Here is a 16,730-nt window from a genome sequence, read left to right as displayed (position 1 = left end):
TTCTCTGTCTCTTTTTATAGCTTTGCCTTTCAAATACATACATAAATGCATACATAAATCTTTTTTTTTTTTAATTTAGCTTTACTTTTCTCCATAGGAACATAATTGAAAAAAAAAATACCAGGGCTGGCACAATGGCACAGTAAGTTAATCCTCTGCCTGCAGTGTTAGCAACCCATGTGGGCACCAGTTCTAGTCCCGGCTGCTCCTCTTCCAATCCAGCTCTCTGCATTGGCCTGGGAAAGCAGCAGAAGATGGTTCAAGTCCTTGGGCCCCTCCACCCGTGTGTGAGACCAGAGGAGGCTCCTGGCACCTGGCTTCAGGTGTTGTGGTCGTTTAGGGAGTGAACCAGCGGATGGAAGACCTCTCTGTCTCTACCTTTCTCCATAGCTCTATAAAATAAATAAATGAATAATTTTTTTTGAAAAAAAAGAAAAAAATACCTTAACATTATTGAGGAGTAAATGAAATAATGCAAAGTACTTGGGATGCACCTAGTTTTTCAAACTGTTAGCCATTTTTTTTTCATGTACATCATAGAAATGCAGTGGTAAAAACCCTTATCCCTGTGTGTTGCTAAGGATACAGGTGACAGTTCTCTGTGTATCTCTGGTTCTGCCTACCATCTACTGAGTCCCTCATAATTGTTCTCATCTAAGGCTTCATGGGGGTCAGATGCCTCCCAGCAACAGCTCTGAGAATTCTCAAATGTTATCTGCCATATCTTGGAAGTTCACCTTTCAATATCCGAGTCTTTGTCTACATGGTAAATGATCTTCAAACTCTCCTCCAAAGTGAGCTTCTGAATGCCTGCCAAGGATGACTCAAGTCCCAGAAAATGGCTTCTCAGCTGCCTGTTCCTCTTTGAGGGCTCCGAGCTGGACACCTCTTGGCGCTGCCAGATCCGTGTCTTGTGCCCAGCTCACCTGCAGGATGGAGGCAATCTGACTCCATAGCACTTCTGGTTATAAGAATCACCTCTGTGTTTGCTCACTGTAAAAAAAAAAAACCTCACTCGTTGTGTGGTAAGTTAGCCATAATGCTACCTGTTTGGTTCCACTGAACATCTATCGAACTGCTAACAACAGACAAGGGGCCTCGCTTCTCATGAACTCCATTCCTGATATTTTGTGTATTGCAGAGAAGAAACACTCTCTAAATGGTTTATTATTACAGTAGAATCAAATTCCCACCTCTTCTACCCTAAACAGCAAACATTTTTATATAATAACAATCCTCAACACCAAAGCTGACACTGAAACTGAATTATCATGGCTTTACATGAAGAATCTTGGGTCTAGAAGGGTTAAATTGATTGCTCATGAATGTAGCTAGACAGTGTCTAAGTAGAGGTATTTGCTCTCTACAACCTTTCAAATGGTACCATAAGCACATATTTATATGATCGTTATAAACACTGCTTAATGTTGCCGATACTATGATTTAGAAATTGTTATCATTGACATTCATACATTCATACATTTATATTTAGAAGAACAGAAATGCTAAAAAATTGAAAAAGAAATATTTTGGATACAACATTAGAAATAATTAACCACAAATAACATCACTCTTCTAACAGCTTTCCTAAAACAAGAATAAATACAAGAGGCAAAAAAGTACAAAACCAGATCTGCAGTAAAAATTTTTCTGCTTCCCTTTTCAGAAGTAGAGAATGCAGGATAAATATCTATTTCATGAAATGTTCTTAGAAGAATTATGAGTACCTTTAGAAATTACTACAACCTAAGTCAGTTCTGAATGTCTTGATTAATACTGCCATCTAATGCCCAATGGAGAAATTCAAATTTAGCGTCGATTTTGAATGTGTCCTAGTACTGTCCTCCAACATTACCAATAAAAATTGCAGCACAAATTGTATTGCCAACCAAGACCCTCAAACTACATCAATCATTTTGAGATAAATTTCAAAAAGCAACGAGAGATCCGGGCTCTTTAATATTACAATCTGGCTTCAGGCATCTTTACTTTGAGAGGCTGGGGGCTGTTCATTATGAAAGCTGATTTCATCATTTCCTCCCACAATGTATACAACAAACATCACACTGTAGTGACAGTAAAATCCTATTTATATAATCATCACTCAATGTGGTTTCCATTTCAATCTCTTAAGGTTTTTCACATCATTTTCCTTTCTTGTTCTTTCTTGAAAAGTATACTGGCCTTTAGAAACATTTCAAAGCAAAATGCAGAAACTAAAGAAAGCCAAAAGTATGAAGACCGGGGACTAAATGCATGAATGTTTACAGTCTGTTTTCACATCCACATATATAAGCATTATAAATTTTTCAACATTTAAATCTCCTGAAGTATTTTCCAATAATTGATTGAAAATTATTTCCTTATATAAGTAGAATGAGCAATCCTGAATCAATAAATTTTAGCTAGGATATAAAAGGTACAAACAAAAAATTATTCATTGGAATTTATGAACTGGTAAATTAAGCAACACTGATTCTTCCTCAAAATTTTCCATGGTTTTTACATGTTTATTTACTTAAATTTAAAATATTCTATATATTATTGTATTTTTGTAATCTAAGTATTAGCTGCAGGTCAAATATTCCTTGTCTGAAATTCTTGGGATAAGAAGTGTTTTGAATTTTGGATTTTTCTGATTTTGGAATATTTGCATACATATAAGAAGATGGGATCAAAATCTACACAAACATTCATTCATGTTTCATAAACCTTATACCACATAGACCAAAGGTCACTACACAACATTTTTTGAGATTTATTTATTTATTTGAAGGCAGAGCAACAGAGAAAGAAAGGGAGCAACAGAGAGAGAGAGAGAGAGAGAGAGAGAGAGACCTTCCATCCACTGGTTCACTCCCCAAATGGTCTCAACAACCAGAGTTGGGCCAGGCCAAAGCCAAGAGCCAGGAACTCTATCTCAGTCTCTCACATGGATAGCAGAGGCCCAAGCAAGTACCGCGGCCATCATCTGCTGCCTTCCTAGGCACATTAGGAGGAAGCTGAATCAGAAGTGGAGCAGTTCAAACCTATACTCCAACATGGAATGCTGGCGATACAAGCCAGGGCTTAACTTGCTGCATCACAATGCCAAAACCTTATACAATATTTTTAATAATTTTGTGCATGAAGAAAGTTTCCTGGCGTAGAATTTTCTACTTGTGATGCCATTTTGCTCAACAAGTTCAGATTTTGAAGTATTTTGAAATTTTTCTTTTATCAGATTAGGGATACTCAACTTCTAATAGTATTCTCATAATGACTTCCAAAAACTACATCCACATCCTTATCAACATGATTGAGAAAGTCTTACATCAGTATTGCTACCAAACCATGTGTGTGTGTATATATATATATATATATATATATATATATATATACACACACATAAAATATATTTTATGTCTAAAGAACTCTAATTCATGGCCCAAAGTTCATTTGATTGTCAGTTAGTATAACTAAACCACAAGTAGATCATCAGTTAATCAATTTCATAAGAATAATTCTCACAACATGAGTGAGCCCAGGACATGGCTCTACCCAAAACACATATGGCATTTGGAAGGTTACAGTAAGCAGTGCACGGAGCAGAGTTTCCAGGCCAAAGCAGAGGATCTGCAGGTGGAAGGTGAGCTTGCCACAGTGTATCAACATAGCATCCACCCTTCCCTCTTGCCTGCAGTTCTCATTTCCTTATTGCCCTTAAGCTTCCCAAAAAAGTATGACCACCATTCTCAAAATGCAGAAAATCATCCCAGACAAGACCTAGCTGCAAACCAAATCCATCCTAAGACAGCTACAAAAGTATCTAAAGAAAACTGGGAAAGAAGGTGCCAAAATATTTTCAAAAGAATTTTCTTTAAAAAAAAAGTTCATTTATTGTTAAAAGTGATTCTGAAAATTGATCAAATGCTGCCACATTTGTAACTAACTAGCTATTTTCAGAACAGTAAGAGGCTTGAGTTCATTCAATCTCTGTGGTTCAAATTGGTTTGTGGTTGGCACAGCCAAAGTCACTCGCTGGAGTATTTGGAATTGAACACAGAGAAAGGAAAATAGCTTGACTTGACATTAATTAATATAATGTTGCTAGAAGCAATTTAGTTTACTAGATGCCAAATTCTTGGAGATTTAACCTTCTGGTATTAAGTACTTCTAAGCAATTTCCAGCAACTCCATGTGGAATCTTAAAATGCAGAACTAACATTATTATAATAATGGCTATGAACCAAGGATGAGGGAGAGGCAGACATTCATCCTGACAGAGATAAATAACAGGTAAAGAAAATTACTGTATTAGCTGGATACTTGTTATACATGAACCAAACCATCTCACTTATATTTACATACAAAGCATAATGTAAAAAAAAAAAAAAAAGCAACTGTACTGGAATCTATTCAAATGAGCACAATAGTAGTTACCAGGGAAAAATGATTTTGATTGTATCATTAAATTTAAAGCATTCACTTTAGGCACCAAACACAGCCCTCAAGTGGGCCTTTTATCACAAGTTTAATGGGAAGACTGCAAGAAAAAAAAATTTGCAAGCTAATGTTTTTAAGATCTAAGGCTCTCTTCATTCTGTAGTTAGAATATTGAAAATATACACTAAGGAAAAAATATCAGTATTGCCTTCTAAAATATGGGTTAAAAAATAATGTGGGGAAATTAAAAGAAGAAAAAAGAAAGCTCTATTGACTTCATAAAGAAAAGCATTTCAGTGAATTTTATCTAACAATTTAAAAACACATAAATATAAGAAACAATAAAGGTACAGATATTTTCTGCCTATTCAAGGTTAGGGAGTTTCATTTTGGCCATCAGGGACAGTTAAGGCCCAATCACTCTCTAGATTCCATGAAAGACTAACTGAAGAATAATTACCTTGAAAAGATCTGCCTCCCCAGAAAAATTTACCACAAACTGCAATATACACTGGGGTTTTATGTAAGTAGTTATTCCCAGATCTTGAGAAAAGTGTCTTTTATCTAGTTGTCCTAAATACCATAAATACTATCCAAAAATTAAAATTAACAATCTTGTGCATGATTCCTAATCCCCTAGAAAAATCCACATACTTGTCCCCTCAGTTCCATACATTTCAGAACATGCACATAGGTTTTCATTGGTTTAACAACGATATAATTCACGGGCCAGCACTGTGGCACAGGTTAATCCTCTGCCCACAGTGCCGGCATCCCATATGGGCACTGGCTCTAGTTCTGGCTGCTCCTTTTCCAAACCAGCTCTCTGCTATGGCCTGGGAAAGCAGTAGAAGACAGCCCAAGTGCTTGGGCCCCTGAACCTAAATGGGAGACTCAGAAGAAGCTCCTGGCTCCTGGCTTCAGATCAGCGCAGCTCCAGCCATTGTGGCCATTTGGGGAGTGAACCAACGGAAGGAAGCCCTTTCTTTCTGTCTCCTCTCCCTCTCACTGTCTGTAACTCTACCTCTTAAATAAATAAATATTTTTTTAAAAAAGATACAATTTATGACACAATGATAATGAGCAATTCTAGATCCAGGTTTAGATGGCTCAGGTCCACTGCACACAGCTCTCTATAGATTATAAAGTAAATGGCATTCTGGTCCTGATGGGATTCAGAACCATCACTACCATTCATAAAATCTATGATGTTGAACAGATTTTTAGTACCAGTGTCCTCATGTGGAACCCTTTATAATAGTATTGAGTGTTGCAAACAGAAGTACCTGCAAATTATTTTTAAACAAAAAGTCTTGGCATGTAGAAAGCACAGAGCAAATATAAACTACCATCATAAGCTCCAAGCTTGAAGTAGCGCAGCCTCACAGGATGACATTCAATCTATTACTCCATGTTGTTTTCTGCCTGGCTGTACCATGCACATATATTCTTTTCTCTAATTGGAATGTCTACTTCCCCATCAGCGCTTTGCATCCTGATAGGCCCTTACTCCACCTTTTATATCCAACTAACATGTAACACCCACTGGATAACTTACTCAATTCCCTTAGGAAAAGTTAGCAATTCCTTTTCTACACTCACATTATGTATTTATCTCTAGAATTTAACTCATCACCTTAAAATGAAATTTTAAATAGACCTTTTACACCCTCAGACAGACATATTTGTATTTCATTTACCAAGTTTTAGAACGGCAAAAACCCAAATGCTTAATAGTACAAGTATGGACAGAAGAAAGGAAAAGATGGAAAAAAAGAAAAGAGAAAGGAGAAGAGAGGTTGATTGTATAGGCAGCCTCCCATCATAATAAAAGTGAATAAAAGTGATCCCATTATCTTTTCTCGTATCCAAACACCTCCCACCCCATGCTGTCCCCATCTTCCACTCCTAGTCTCAAACCTTACTGTTATCTGTATCCTTCTTTCTCAATCCCTTGAAAAGCAATCATTTATGATGCCATCCAATTTTCCTTCATAAACTATCATGATCTGTCCACTCTTTTTTTATGCTATTCTTTTAAAAATTGGATCTAAAGTATTTTCTTTTCTTTTTTTTTTATTTGATAGATACTGAGAGAGAGAGAGACAGAGAGAAAGGTCTTCCTTCCATTGGTTCACCCCACAAACGGCCACTACGGCCGGAGCTACGCCAACGAAGCCAGGAGCCAGGTGCTTCCTCCTGGTCTCCCATGCGAGTACAGGGGCCCTCCCGGGACACAGCAGAGAGCTGAACTGGAAGAGGAGCAACTGGGACTAGAACCCGGCGCTCCTGTGAGATGCCGGCACCACAGGCGGAGGATAACCAAGTGAGCCACAGCACCAGCCATGGTCTAAAGTATTTTCAAAATCTTAACTGATCTCTTTCCTTTTCCAATCATATCAACTTCTTAACTGTAACATTTTATTTATCTAATGCCTAAGATAAATGATTCCCATCCATTGCATGCTAAAGATCATTTTATCGTTAAAAAAAATAACTTGAAGATCTCCTAGTTTGTTATGAACTTTGAAGGGCCTGAAATTTTAACTGCCTACAAACTAACAAGTTAGCCTATTAATGTTGCACTAAAATGTTATCAATGAAGACAGCTGACTGTGGAAATACAATGAAACAAAGAATAGCTGCATATAAATTCAAGATATGGGGAAGCAGGTTCTTGTATGAGTAGCATTCAATAAAAAGAGAGCTGCTTCCAGCAGATAACTATAGAATACAACCACCGTAATACAGCTCAAATAGCAATAGAATATGGATCAAGGGACCTTCTTCTCCCAACAAGTTGTATAATACTTAATGTCTTCCATCTTCATGTGTCTCCATCTCTTAATATGCAGAATACAGAGCTAGGACTAAAATCTGTACTGGATGCTATAGGTGCCTCATCATGATAAATATTTTAAAAGGGTCATAGGTGGTGGTGGTGGTTGTTTTTAGCTGCTCCCATCCAGAAGTGCAATCTGCTTTTGCACTCCTTGAATGTGGACCTGTAACTTTTTTTGACCAACAGAATGTGGCAGCAGTGACCTTGTATATGTCCCAAGCTCAGGCCTCAAGATGCAGTACAGCTTCTAGCTTTGTATGGGAAAGCCCCCTCCATGAAAATTATCCTAAACTAGCATAATTCTGGGATCAACAAATCTCCTCTGTAAAGAGTCAGAGGGTAAATTTTTTAGGACCTGTGGGCCATAAAATCTCTGACAGAACTTTACCATTTCATAAATAAAAATTGATAGAGCAGACATAGACAAGACATAGACAAATGCACTCCAATAAAACTTTGTTTATAAAAACAAGCAGCAGGGGCCAGCGCTGTGGTACAGTGGGTTAACACCCTGGTCTGAAGCATCAGAATCCCATATTGGTGCCAGTTTGAGACCCAACTGCTCCACTTCCAATCCAGCTCTCTGCTATGGCCCAGGAAAGCAGTGGAAGATGACGCAAGTCCTTGGGCCCCTGCACCCATGTGGGAGACCCAGAAGAAGCTCCTGGCTCCTGGCTCCTGGCTTCAGATCAGTGCAGCTCTGGCTGTTGCGGCCAATTGGGGAGTGAACCAGTGAATGAAAGACCTCTGTCTGTCTCTCTCTCTCTCTCTCTCTCTCTCTCTCTCTCTGCCTTTCCTCTCTATGTGTAACTGTTTCAAATAAATAAACAAATCTAAAAAAAAAAAAGCAGCAAACTGTATTTTTCTGTGGTCCACAAAATGCAGGTCCCTATAAAAAATGATGAGAAAGTATGTGAAGAGAGACCATAACCATCCCATTTGTCCCAGCCTTCCCAGCTGAGGCCACATGACCCAGGTTAGAACAGCTGAACCTCACTTAGACCTCAAGGACTGTCCAGCTAAGCTCTACCACGTGGCCAACCTGAAATATGAAATCAAAGAATTCAAAATAGTCTTAAGCCTCCACGTAGTGGTTTGTTACACCACTAAAGCTGAATGGGACACACATTGCAATCATCCTTCCAGGCTGAAGTACCCTTTCTCCAGTTGCTGCGAGGATGCCAAGGGCCCAGAGTGGCCCCTGCTCCAGAGACCTGCCTGATTTGGAAGATTGTACTCTGTCCCCAGGGCAGCCACATAAAGGATCTATAGGAAGACACAACAGGTCAAATGCCCGCCTTGAGGAGGGACCAACTCTACGGTACAACTCAGGCTCCACAGGCTCCCTCTGGGAAGTGAGCTTGCTTCTGCCATCACAGCTGTTCAACGACTTAGCTGACTTTCCTCCCTGTCCTGCATCCCCCCTCCCTTGTGCATCCCTGCAATAAATCTTCCGCACAGAAATCGCCATCCCAAGCTCTGCTTTTAGGAAACCCATGATAACTTCTACGATTTCACTTTGTTTGTCATAACCAGGATCCGCCTTGGGATAAAATACTGAAATGCAAGTGTGTCAGACAAGATAATAAGCCATAAAGTCTAAATTTAACCCATGCTAAAAAGCAGCAAGAGGAGTGTGACCGACTACCTGTAAATGCAGTCTCTGAATTGACAAGTCCTAGGAGGGAAAGGGACACTGAGAGGAGCCTTCTTTTGGAATAGAGTTGAAATCCAGGTAATTTTACTCTACTTAGTATCATTTTATTAAAATTAGTAAAAAAATTTTTTGCATATATTTATCAGGTTGTTCAAAAACACCTTTTCAATGGGACACTGGCCTAGCATCACACTTTTAGATAACATTAGTCCTGTCTTCCTTATGTCCTTTCTCTCTTCACACACTGGAAGAACACATAAATTGATCCACTACATCATGTGAGACTACTAATGAATTCAGGCACCTAAATTACATTTAAATCACTAGATGAACTATCATTTATAAATACAATACGCCTATCATCATTATTATTCAAACAGCATTCTGAGTATTTTGAATCCAAAATTAAAAAAAAAAAAAACTGTAAAAAAGAGATATTGGCATCAGCAGGCTCCCTGCAAGCTGGGAATTGGGTTGCTGGCTAAAGGAGAGATCTGAAGAAAATCTAAAGAAAAAGTAATGACAGCAGCAGGGCTTCCCTTTCAAGAGGAGAGAAATAAGGAAGTGTCAGAAAGGAAACGTTAATAACTAGCGGAGTGTAGTATGTGGAAAGAATCTCTAAGCGATATGAGATAGACAGATAGACAGAAAGCCTAACTCTAATGGCTTTAGAAGGGGAAAATATGAAAAAAGAAAATGCATTTATTGAAACAGATGAAGGTGCTTCTCATACTTCGTAACGTCTTATAGACATTGAAACACTCACAGAACAAGAGTATAGTGGAAATTGAGAGATACTTTGACAAGCATCCATGGGAATTCAGGCATTCTTAAACATTTCTTATTTTAAAAAATTATTTACTCTAATATTTTCATTTTAATTATAATTTCAGTCACTTGGTTTTTTCTTAGTGATATTATTAACCAAACTAAAATGACTTCTACATTTAATTTCTTAATAAAAAGAAAGGTAGACAAAGTATGTCAAAAGACAAACTTCTTTTGAAACCCTGAATACTTCCTCCAAATTTTCTGTCTCAGTTTCCTTATCTATAAATGAGATCAGACTATGTCATAATATTCAGTAATTTTTAGGAAAAAATTTGAGCTTTTATTGCATGGAGGAAACATTATAAGTGACATTCTAAAGTCAAATTGCTGTTTGTAACCTTAGAATACAATCTAGGAACACAACAATTTTTGCATTGCCACAAATCATACATGAAAACTACTTCAAAAGCGCCATTGGTACAGCTGGGGAGAAACCTAAGGATGTATGTTAATCTAATGACTGTTTAGTATAGGAAATTATAGCTTAAATAATTAATATGAATTTGGATATTCATTAAGATTTCACAGCATTTCAAAATTAGCTATTTATTTTAAATATTTATTTATTTGAAAGTCAGAGTTACACAGAGGGAGAAGGAGAGGCTGAGAGAGAGGTCGTCAATCTGGTTCACTCCCCAATTGGCCACAACAGCCAGAGCTGCGTCGATCCAAAGCCAGGAGCCAGGAGCTTCCTCCAGATCTCCTACATGGGTGCAGGGGCCCAAGCACTTGGGCCATCCTTCACTGCCTTCCCAGGCCACAGCAGAGAGCTGGATTGTAAGAGGAGCAGCCAGGACTCGAACTGGCGCCCATATGGGATGCCGGTACTGCAGGTGGCAGCTTTACCTGCTTTGCTACAGCACCAGCCCCAGCTATTTTAAGATTATAAGATAAAAAAGTGACATTTTCCTTCACAGAAACCATATGTAAATGGCAAAGTGTAATTAATGTACATACTTCTTCATTTTAGGGTTTATGCAAACCAAGAATATGAAGATTCTCTCAGTTCAATGTATGTGAATATTTGCAGGGAAGGAAAAAATATACAAGATTGAAAAAGGATTCAACTTGATTCTTCTAAAATTAGGAGAGAAGAGTTTGCAAGGATGGGCTTAATTACAATCAAGAGGAAGTAAATGGCAGAGTCAGCATGAAGATGGGACACTAGGAAGCAACATCCCAGAGGAGGTAGGCCATGAGAACCCACCCTCGCATGGAAGGGAACTCTGCTGACAGTACAACAGCTCCCCAGAGACACGAGAGACTGACACAAAGCTCATTCATCACTGGTTGCCAAGATACAAGATACCTTTTTTTTTTTTTCTTAAAGGTTTATTTATTTATTTGAAGGGCAGTGATGGAGAGAGAAGAGAGCAGAGAGAGAGAGGAGAGAGGAGAGAGAGAGAGAGAATCTTCCATCCGCTGGTTCACTCCCCAAATGGCAGCAATTGTGGGGCTGGGCCAGGCTGACGCCAGGAGATTCTTCCGGTCTCCCACGTGGGTGCAGGCTCTAGGAGCTGGGCCATCCTAGGTGCTTCCCTAGGTGCAGGAGCATGGAGCTGGATCAGAAGTGGAGCAGCCAGGGCTCGAACCGGCACCCATGTGTGACACCAGCACTGTACTTGAGGCTTATGCTTCTATACCACATTGCCGGCCCCAAGACACTGTTTCTTCATGGGCTCCAAATCTGGTAGTTTTAAACCACTCCATCTTGGTCACCAGTGTGTGACCTTCTCTCTGGACTGAAAGCCCCATTTCCACTTTGATAACCCACCCCTGGGTACTGATCCTCCAGGAATCTGATTGGTTCCGTGATTGATTTCTCGTCTTTTAAGATTTATTCACTTTATTTGAAAGGCAAAGTGTCAGAGAAAGGTAGAAACAGAGAGAGAGAGAATAAATGAATATGAATCTTCTATCCAGTGGTTTACTCCCCAAATGCCTGCAACAGCCTGGATTGAGCCAGTCAGAAACCAGGAGGCTGGAATTCCATCTGGGTCTCCCGCATGAGTAGCAAGGACCCACATACTTGGGCTCATCTGACGCCTCACAAGGTGTATTAGCAAGAAGCTAGATCAGAATTGGGAGCAGCCAAAACTCCAAGTGGCACTCTGATATAGGATGTGGGTGACCTAAGCAGTGGCTTAACCTGCTGTGCCACAATGTCCCCCAACCATGATGCATTTTGACTCAAATTCTCCAAATTACCATCTGAAATGTCCCTGATACTCTCATCATACCAGCAATCCCTATTCGTGGTTGTGACTATTTGGTCACTAGTAAATGTTTGAATGCACTAATCAAGATACATGACACAAGCCAGTCTAGATTGTTGACACATAAAACATACTTAGACTATCCCCTTATTCTTTAATGTGCAGCATCTGTGCTTACATTTCTCATAATTTAGCCACAAATATTATAAATTATACTCAATCCCATATTATATGAATATTACACAAAATAGACAATTATGCAAGATATAGTAACAATTTTAGAGACATAAATCACATGTTAACAGCAAAACCAAGTATTTCACAAATTGTAAAATTTTACTGAGTATCTTATTTATAAGTTTTCAAAATTCTGCTAAATGCCTAACAGTCTCCATTTTACATGATTATTTTGTGCAAAATATCAACCTTTTTCACTGTAACTAAGTAGGAACTGCCTTTCTAGTTAATAAAATTTTCTATTTTTACTTTACAGTCCTAACTGAAATGTGTACAAAATACTTGGGAGAACTGCAAAGTAAAGGTTATTTTGGTTGTATGAAGAGCTCCCTCCTTATTTACCAATGTTCCTTTCCAAATCAGTGGCAATAGACATCTAATAAAATCGAAGTTTCAGTAGCATCTTCATTGTCCCTTAGGGAATCTATGAGTCATTAAAAATTGAATAATGTGGAATAAAGATTAGCTAATAAACAAAGTTGTACTATTATTCATAAGCTTGTATTAAACATTAGTGCAATTTTTTAAATGAAAAGAATTTTTTAAAGATTTATTTTATTATTTATTTGAAAGAGTAATGGAGAGAGGTAGAGACAGAGAGCGAGGTCTTCCATTTGCTGGTTCACTCCCCAGATGGCTGCAACGGCCGTAAATGCATCAATCCAAAGCCAGGAGCCAGGAGCTTCTTCCGGGTCTCCCACATGGGTGCAGGGGCCCAAGGACTTGGGCCATCTTCAATTGTTTTCCCAGGCCACAGCAGAGATCTGAGTCAGAAGAGGAGCAGCTGGGGCTAGAACCAGCACTCATATGGGATGCCGGTGCTTCAGGCCAGGGCTTTAACCTGCTGCGCCACAGCACCAGCCCCAAAAATGTGGTTTAATTAGATATTTCCATCTTTTTTAATTTTATTGGTAATTTTAAAAAGAAAATGAAAGATCTCATCTGTAAAAATAGAGGTCATTTAATTTCACTTACAATGTTCAGAAATCTTAAATATGTTAATAGATAAAATATATGTCTAAATTTGTATGTATTCCCTTTAATCTATTTGCCTTATTTAATATACTCTAATTACAGATGTTAAGTATAAAAACAAAGCACAAATGACCTGCAACTCCTTAAAAATAATGTAGAGGCTTAATCTGAAGATGGTGGAGTAGGGAGGGAGCTTGCTGTTCAAGTCTAGGAGAAGACAGCTTAAAAAAAGTGGAATAAGTACAGTCTCAGGGAAGAGTTAGGGAGAAAACAGCAGAGGGAATTCTACATAAATCGGAGGAACACAGTGGACCTACATGGAGGGCGAAGACACACACAACTTAGGACCCCATCAGCAGAGAGCCTCCCTACCAGCACTGGAGAGCAAGGTGAGACCAGACTGCAGGTATGATGGGAAGAATCACCATATTCCTAAAGTTGTACTTATGAAATTCGTAATCATTAAATAAACAGTTTCTTTGGAAAAATAATGTATAACTTCAAATGTAATAAATACAAAAAAACTTTAGAATTTCTGATTTTTGTGACACTAACATCTCTTTTCATTATTCAAAAGTGTTGATACCTATGCATACACATATACAATAAAGTAATATACACACATTACAACGAATTTTCCACTGGTGTTTTCAACAATGATCATTCATTCAATTATCATACATTGACTGCCTATAATATACCAGGTACTGTGTCAGGAAAAATGACTTCACATGTGTAGCAATGAAAGAACTAGCACGACAAAGTCTGTTTCACCTAAAATTCATTGCTTTTAAACTCCTTCTTTTAAAGAAAAACAATCCTCATACTTTGTATATGCATGGTGAGTACATCCAATATGGATTTTTTTTTTTTTTTTTGACAAGCAGAATTAGACAGTGAGAGAGAGAGAGACAGAAAGGTCTTCCTTCCGTTGGTTCACCCCTCCAATGGCCGCCACGGCCGGCGCTGTGCTGATCCAAAGCCAGGAGCCAGGTGCTTCTCCTGGTCTCCCATGCGGGTGCAGGGCCCAAGGACCTGGGCCATCCTCCACTGCCTTCCTGGGCCACAGCAGAGAGCTGGACTGGAAGAGGAGCAACCGGGACAGAATCCAGTGCCCCGACCGGGACTAGAACCTTGGGTGCCGGTGCCGCAGGCGGACGATTAGCCGAATGAGCCGCATTGCTGGCCTCCAATATGGATTTTTACTACAGATTAATCTAGTTTCAAATACATTGTACAATTTACTAGATACATGATTTATATAAGTTATTTAAACTTCTCAAGCCTGTTTTTCTCATCTGTATAATAGAAACAATAATGTAGATTTTTTGTATATGATTGTTGCATGACATTATACATACATATATATACATATTGCATGATACCTAACACAGTATAATTATTCCTCTAAAGGTAGCTCTTACTGAATCTCATTATTAATACTGAGGAAAGGTTATGTACAGTGATACTCTTTTAAGTTATCTATTACTGTAGTAAAAAAATTAGCCACTTTACACAACACAAATTTATTATCTTACAATCCTATAAATCAGGAATCCAACATAGGCTTCACTTGGTTAAAACCAAAGACTCTACAGTCCTTTCTGTAGGTCTGGGAGAAATGAGATCTGCTTACCTGCCTTTACCAGCTTTGAGAGGCCACCTGCGTTCCTTCGGTTGTGGCCCCTTTTTAATCTACCCAAAGCCAGCAACAATAGATAGTGCTCCTATCACACCTCTGTGCAGGAACATTTCACTGTTTTAAGGATTTATGTGATTATATTGGACTCACAATGATAATCTAGGATAATATCATTCATTTCCAAGTCTGAAATCTTAATCAGATTGGCAAAATCCCTCTGGCACAGCCTCCAGAGATTAGCAAGTACACATCTTTTTTTCTTTTTTTTTTTTTTTTAAGACTGTTTATTTGAGGGGAGAATCACAAGTAAAGAGAGGGAGAGACAGAAAGAAAGGTCTTCCATCTGCTGGTTCACTCCCCAAATGGCCAATTCAAGGTCAGGAGCCTCTTCTGTGGTCACCCATGTGGGTGCAGGGGCCCAAGCTGCTGGGCCATCCTCCATTTCCCTCCTAGGCCACAAGCAGAGCTGGATCAGAAGAGGAACAGCTAGGACCTGAACTGGTGCCCATATGGGATGCCAGCAGTGCAGGCAGAAGCCCAACTTACTACACCACAGTGACAGCCCCATCTTTAGAGAGCTTTGCTTCTGGGTATTAAAGACAAAATGGGACCAATCGGAAGGTGCCTGTAAAATGTGACAAAAGGCAGGAGATCAAAAGTAATTGTTGCTGCTGCTTGTATTAGACTTTCCTGGAAACATGTAAACCAACCCTAAAGAAACATTCAATTCTTCCTCTGCCCACATAAAATCAGCATAATTTCTATTAAGTTAGAAGCAATCATAACACTCTATAACTATCTTAAGAGAGCAGTGGGCAGATAGAGTCAGAAATGAAAGGAAATCATTTAGGCTGAAACCTTTGCACTCTCTGAAACTATCATCTTACTGCTAATCCATCTATCCCATGGCTACAGCTACCCAAGGCTTTAGTGTTTGATCACCTCCTGTTCTCTATGAATGTCAGCTGTGACATTTCTCCTGAAGTTGGCATGTCCGGCTTAGGCAGTTTCATCTAAATAAACTAAGTAGATGGTTCTAGGTGAATTCCACCTAAGTAATTTGTCCCTACCACTATCTTGTGTTTTCTGTCTAAAGAACAAAGATGTAATGATCCAATCAAGTAACTCATCTGGTCTCTATATTTAATTACCTTCTTATAAAGGAACACTATAGTTGCCATTTTAATAAGCATGCAATAGAGTAAAAAATTTGAGCTGTAAAATCAAAGAATTTAATGAAACTTCATTAACATTTACAAATATTTGGGGGATAGGTACAAAAACCCAAATACTAAATTAGGCACCAAAGCCTCCTTAACTCAAGAAGCCCTAATAAAAATAAAGGTGAAAATACAGAGATTCTGCCATCCTAACCTCATTTAAGCAATAAGGAATAGAATTCCAACAGATTTAAATACAACTGATTTCAACACTAAAGCATAATCCACCTGCATATTTCCTAATGCAGAATGCATTAGCAAGACTGGGCTTTGAGATTCAGGGAGTTCTGGGCGTTCAGCAGAACACTGACTGCAATTACTCTACTAACCCAAGAGAGCAAAGTGGCACAAAAGGTACCAAGCACTTTCATATTATTAGGGAATGACTGCTAGAAATTGCTAGGACTCCTTCGTCAAACACACCAGAGCTCTCATTCCTGTCCCCATGTTAGCTTATGAACTTCAGCAAGCTATTCATCATTTCTAAGCCTCAGATACCTCATTTGTAAAGCATGCAGACAGTGTGGCATAGAGTGTAAGAACCCAGGCTTCTGGCTTTACAATCTCACGGACTTGGATCCTGGTTCTGCCATCTTCAAGCTGTGCTAGCTTGATCTTGCTTCATGCTTTCACCTAATCTCATTAATATGAGAACAATAACACCTGCTTCAAAGATTTGTTACAA

Source organism: Lepus europaeus, chromosome 6 (genome assembly GCF_033115175.1).
Source record: "Lepus europaeus isolate LE1 chromosome 6, mLepTim1.pri, whole genome shotgun sequence".
Lineage (NCBI taxonomy): Eukaryota > Metazoa > Chordata > Mammalia > Lagomorpha > Leporidae > Lepus > Lepus europaeus.
The sequence above is the reverse complement of the archived record's forward strand: the minus strand, read 5'-3'. Positions refer to the sequence as shown.